The following is a 6288-nucleotide window of genomic DNA, read 5'->3' as shown; positions in this document are numbered from 1 at the left end:
CCTGTCGGCCTCCACGACCCGCGCTGGCTAGACGCCGCCGGTGATGGGACCCCGCGACTCCCACATGCCCGTGTGTCATTGCCTCTGCCGCCGTGGGGCTCTGCCTCCAGCGCCTGGTCTGCCCGGTGCCAATGGGCTACCCTCACCCACTGCCGTGCCGCACCCACCCATCGGTACGCCGTGTCTACCCTCGCTGCCCCTGTGCACCATCTCCATTGCCGATGTGCCGCCGCAGCGGCTGGCGCTCTGTTTTTCTCTGTGCTCTGCTTCGAGACTGATAAAAAGGTAGAAAAGGACTCAAGCATAAATAGCACTTTTTACCGGGTTCAATTCATAAAAGCGCTAGACTCATAACTTTACAGTAAAGAGCTTAGTTAATTCGAGGAAAGCCCAAGGGTCTTAGTGCAAGAGCTCCACCATGCCTAGGTAGGCCGCGCTGGGCCAGTTCGCTGCCGTCGCGTCGGGCCGGTTTGATTGGGCCGCTGGCCGCGCGCCCCTCTTGGGGCGCTGGCTGTTCGTTTCCGCGTTGGGCCAACTTGGGCCGTGCTCCCCCCGCTGGGCCGGTCACGTGCCACACACGCCTAGGCCGCACACGCCATGCCCCGCTGGGGCCGAACCTGGCCGCTGGGCCGAAAGGGGTGTCGCTGGCCTTTTTGAATTGTAGAGCACTTTCTAATTTAGCTTGCAAAGTAAACTTGAAAGATTCGTAGTAAATCGTAGAAAAATCATAAAAATACCAAACTAGTTTTGTTGAGTTCCTAAAATCACGATCTAGCTGTTAGTATATTGTGTTCACTTAGTTTGATAATATTCTTGGAAGCTATATAATTAATTTAAGGAACTTAATATTGTAAAATATAAACTTGTAGGAATTTCAATGATAAATTGGTAACATTGTTGAATCTAAAATTTATACAGCAGGCTCCTAGCAATATTAGGTACTCACTGTAATTTTTTGTAGCTCCAGAATAATTAGTTTGCTAAATAGATAATAATGCCCTATTCTGAATAAAGATTAAATAGATAGAATGTGATAAAGAAACAACTTGGGTTTTTATAACTAAAACAATTGTTGGGAAGTAACGCCTTATTCGACAACGTGTATATGTAGCCTAAGTATGGCCATCATTAGAACTAGCTGCTAACTTGAGAGGCGTAAATCGTATTTTACGAGTCACGATTGTAGTCGATTAATTACGTCTTTACATCTATGCATTGCATCAATGCATATCATATAGGTACGATGATGGATCAACGGATCAATTGAAGGATGATTGGGAATCCAAAGATGGTGTAATGGTATTCTCTCCAGGAGATGATGCGATGGGCTTTCTATTCAGATTATGGTGGATGATCTGAAGATGCAAATACTAACTTTTGGTTATATTTTACCCAGGCAAGCCCCGGTGTATAACCCCTACTTTTTTGTAGTTTAAATTATATTTGTGCATTAAGTTTTAAGGAGTGGAATGAAACCCACTTACATATATATCTTTATCCTATGAGTCTTACTAGTATGACAGGATCGTGTAGAATGCTATGCTACAGGACTCCAGTAGAAGTCGAGTGATTGCCTGTCACTCGCGAGAGATAGGAAATATATTACTATATTATTATCACTTGAAAAATATAAATGGTGGAAAGGAAAAATAGTGACCGGGCAGGGATATGGTTTGGGTATTGGTGGGTGTAAGAGGTTGTGTCACCGTGGACGCGGGGCATAGCTTGGTTACACTGCTTTCCCTGTCTATGTCGGTTAAGGACCGATCGTTGCATAAGCCATCGAGGCAAGTCACAGACTTATTATCCCGAGCACATACTTGGGTATGGGTGCTTGGAAGACTTGTTGCTCTCTTATCATGGGTTCTGACTCTTTCTAGACCGACTGTCAGGGTTTTGTTTTGGTGGTGGAGGTCCTTGCACCGCACTGAGTCTAGGACTCAGGGGTGGAGGCTTGGAATCCTAGTTTGGATGGAGACCTAGGACCCTAGGACAGGAGGGTGATGGGTTGGTCCTGCTTGTGCCTTGGGCACAAGCGGGGCATGTGTTTTTGGGGTACCCAGCTAGGGGCATTGATTTGCGAATCACCGGGCAATCCAGTACGACTTGTTTCGTGTCTAGCACCATAGTAAGAACTGAAAGATGAAAGATGGAAAAGGAAATCTGATTGCTTACCATTGGCTTCAAAGTAGTACAGGTGCTTACATAGAATGGTTAGTTAATGAACCAATACGGCTATTAATAAAAATCGAATATAAGGACGCACGCTTAGTAATGCTTCCTACAAATGCAATAAACTCACAAGCCAGATAGCCTTGCATATCCTTGGAGTATTTTCTTTCCTCCTATTGGGTAAGTCTTGCTGAGTACAATTGAGTACTCAGGGTTTTATTTCCCCTGTTGCAGGTGACAGGTGGATGCTAGAGCTGACCCTTGTGTGTGGATACCTCCTGGTGGGCTCAACGAGGATTCCTTTACGCTGCGATAGTAGTTTTTATTTACATCTCTCACCAAATGTTTTTATAAATGAAAGTTTATAATCTGTTGTCATAGTTGTTATATATCAATCATGTCATGAATAGATATTTATTTCCATTATAATCTTGATCACATGTTACATTCCACTGTTAACTTAAATTGTCATAACTCTGTTAACATGTTTATATTCCGCTGTTACATAAAGTTATTCATAACTCGGATAATATAATTACATTCCGCTGTTATAGTAAATAAATATTATACTCTGATGTTGTACTAAAAGTGATGTAAGAAATGGATAAGAATAATGTAAGCTTTATTCTCTCATTTGTGATCCTGATGGCAAAAATGTGGATTTTTGGGTTCTCCCCTGGGGTATGCCCGATGGAACTGAGTAATTTAGTGTGCTCCCTTGAGTGCTTAGTGTCTAATGGAAGACAAGCACTCCTGTGAGGCATTAGATTAGGCGGTTCTACCATAGGTTTGAACCTAGTAGTTCTCTTGTTGTGTGTGTTGTTTGATTTGTTGTGTACTGATCCATCATCTATCGGGAGAGAGCACATCCCCTTTTATAGCTGAAGGGGATGGCCTTACAAGAGAGAGAGAGAGAGTGTGTGTGTATGTATGCTAAGTCTTGCTGCCCACGCCGTCGGGTACAAGATGATTGTAGGCATCCATAACACTATTAATGTCAGATGCATGTGGGAGGTTGTGTCGTCTTCTTCTAGTATGGTAGACGTCGGTGCCCGTCATACTGTTGATGCCCTGAGGTACGTAGGGGGTTTTACCATGTTCACCCAGTATGGTAAATGCCGGCGCCCGCAACACTGCTGATGCCCAGAGGCATGTGGGGGAGCCATATCATGTTTGTCTGGTATAGGAGTTGATGGCTCCCACAACACTGTAGAGAAAATGTCAGCGCCCACAACACTGCTTGGGTTTTGATATGTCAGGAAGATTGTAGGGTACCATCCCATAGGTGTATAGGGTACGGTCCTTGGTATTGCTATTGACTTTAAGCATCCTGCTTTACTTGCTCCGCCCATTTCCTGGTTCTTACCGAGCGGGCGTCCCCGGCCGGTTGGTCCTAGTTGGCTCTGATTGTGCTAGTTGGAGAGGAGCTATAAGCAGAGGTTCGATGTATCCCTGGTCGGAGATGCGGGTCGAAGTCGAAAGCGGTGCTTGGCTAGGCCTTCTCTTTGGAGAGGCGGGCCAGAGCCAGAACCGAGCGTTTGTTCTGCCTTAGCGAGCCCTTCTGGTCGGAGATTAGATCACCCATCTAGCCTGTCGTTTAGGTATTTGGGCCAGCCTAGGAGTTACGCATCATTAGCAATGTTATCTGCTGGGCTGAACCTTTGATGGGAAGTCGGTCCATGAGAGACCCCGGGTTTATAAACCCGACAGATGGTCAAAGTTAAAAGAAGTTTGCCTGACCAAAATGTAAAAGGACATATAATCATAGGGAATGATGATTTAGTGATGACTAACATCATAGCTATTCTATGTATGTATATAGCTATATTTGTGTGTGGATTGAGGCATTAAAAGGGTGGTGTTATACATATTTTGTTGTTGGTGAAAGGATCAAAATGCCCAAGAGGGGAGTGAATTGGGCTAATTCAAAAATTCTTTGCAATAATTAAACCCTACACTTAGCCCACTTCACCCCTTGTGCCTAGAATGTGATTCTATTAATCTACCACACAAAATTTTACCACCCTAAGTTCCAATCCTACTCTAGCATGACAATTCTAAGAATGTAAAGACAAGAAATGAATTGCTCAAATGTAAATGCTTAAAGTAAAGAGAGGAGATGGAACGCGGCGATGTTTTGCCAAGGTATTGGAGAGTCGCCACTCCCCACTAGGCCTCGTTGGAGCACCCACGCAAGGGTGTAGCTCCCCCTTGATCCGCGTAAGGATCAACTGCTCTCTACGGGCTGATTCTTTGACACTCCGTCGCGGTGAATCACCCACAACCGCTCACAACTTATGTTGGGTCATCCACAAGCTCTGTCGGATGATCACCAAACTCCCAATCACCACCAAGCCGTCTAGGTGATGGCGATCACCAAGAGTAACAAGCACAAACTCTCACTTAACCACAACAAGCCTAATGAGAAGGGTGGATGCACACTTGCTACTCTCCTTGCACTAATAGTGCTTTAATCTTGGATTCTCAAATCTCAATCACCTCATAAGGTCTTACTCTCCTTTGTACTCTCAAGGGTGTTTCTCAGCTGAACAAATGGACAAGAGATCTCCCTTGGATGAATAGAGAAAGTATTTATACCCCCTCATTCAAAATGAACCGTTAGGAGGTTGAGTCATCACTCTATGAGGTGACCAGATGCTCTGGTCAGTTATCCCCATCATAGAGCTGTTAAGTTGTGACCGGACTCTGACCAGCGTCCGGTCAGCACTGACCGGACGCGTTCGGTCACAAAAACTGCTCTCTAGAACCTTACTGATATCGACCGGATGCTGGTACCCAGAGTCCGGTCACTTCGCTGTTTAGCGTCTGGTCAGTAACCAGATCCTAGACAGTGTCCGGTCAGCACTGACCGAACGTGTCCGATTAGGAAACTCCCTCTTTGGAACCTCTCTGGAGTTGACCGGACGTAGGAACCCAGCATCTGGTCACTTTTCACTCAGCGTCCGGTCGCAACCAGATGGCTCCAGTTGATCAAATGAACTGACTGGACTCACCCTTCAGCGTCCGGTCACAACCATACCAACGTCCGGTCAGTCATTTGACCCTCCATTCACTTCCAACTTGAAATAATATGTGAATAAAGTTTGCTCCAATTGATCTTAGGGCTACTCCTGAGCTACCTAGTGCTAGATTTGACAAGTGTGCACCACACCTAACCCACTAGACTCACCTAGGTTAAGCTACTAGTCCATACCCCCCTTAATAGTATGGCCAAAGGAAAAACAAAGCCCTAAACTACTCTAAGTGTCTCTTCAACACCAAACGACACTTAGAACTAGTCCATCCTTAACCTTGTCGTCCATCCTTTGAAAACCGAAACAATTTCCATTGTAGGGGCATGACAACCATGATTGCCCAATCAATTTCTATTACCATGACCTAACTTAATTGCCTCTACAAAACACACGTTAGTCATAGTAATCTCGTATTGTCACTAATCACTGAAACCCAACTAGGGGCCTAGATGCTTTCAATCTCCTTCTTTTTGGTGATTGATGACAATACAACCTCAAGTATGTGTAAGAGATGAGGTTTTCAACATGCTTGGTTCATGTAAGCTTTTGACAATAAGAGCAAAGGAGTTAGACGTGCTTATATGACCCAAGCCAACATGGTGTACTCAATAGATATGAAATAAGCATGAGTACAAGAAATAAAGCTCATTTGAATTGGAGTAAAATACGGAAGCAAAGCAAATGAGCATAATGAAGTGACATGACATATATATAGATCAAAGTAGAGAGCACACATGTCGCATATCACATAAGTATCACAATCACACGTATGTAGTTCAATGCATGAAAGTAAATGTGAATGCATAATAATGTATCACACATAAAAAACCAAAAGTAATAAATCGTAAGCTCTCCCTAGATATAACGCTCCCCCTAGATCTAACATACTCGATCCCTCCCCCCCTTTGGCGTCAAGCACCAAAACCTAAAGGTTGGTCGGTGGGGCAGGAGCAGATGAGTCAGGCGATGAGGTGCGGTGAGCGATCTAAAACTATGTAGCATCATCCTCTGATCCGGAGCTCTAAGCTGTCTGGCCCTCTATGACTAGAAGTGAAGCTGAAATAGTCTGGGTATGCTATGG

The sequence above is a fragment of the Miscanthus floridulus genome, chromosome 13 (genome assembly GCF_019320115.1).
Source record: "Miscanthus floridulus cultivar M001 chromosome 13, ASM1932011v1, whole genome shotgun sequence".
Classification (NCBI taxonomy): Eukaryota; Viridiplantae; Streptophyta; class Magnoliopsida; order Poales; family Poaceae; genus Miscanthus; species Miscanthus floridulus.
The sequence above is the reverse complement of the archived record's forward strand: the minus strand, read 5'-3'. Positions refer to the sequence as shown.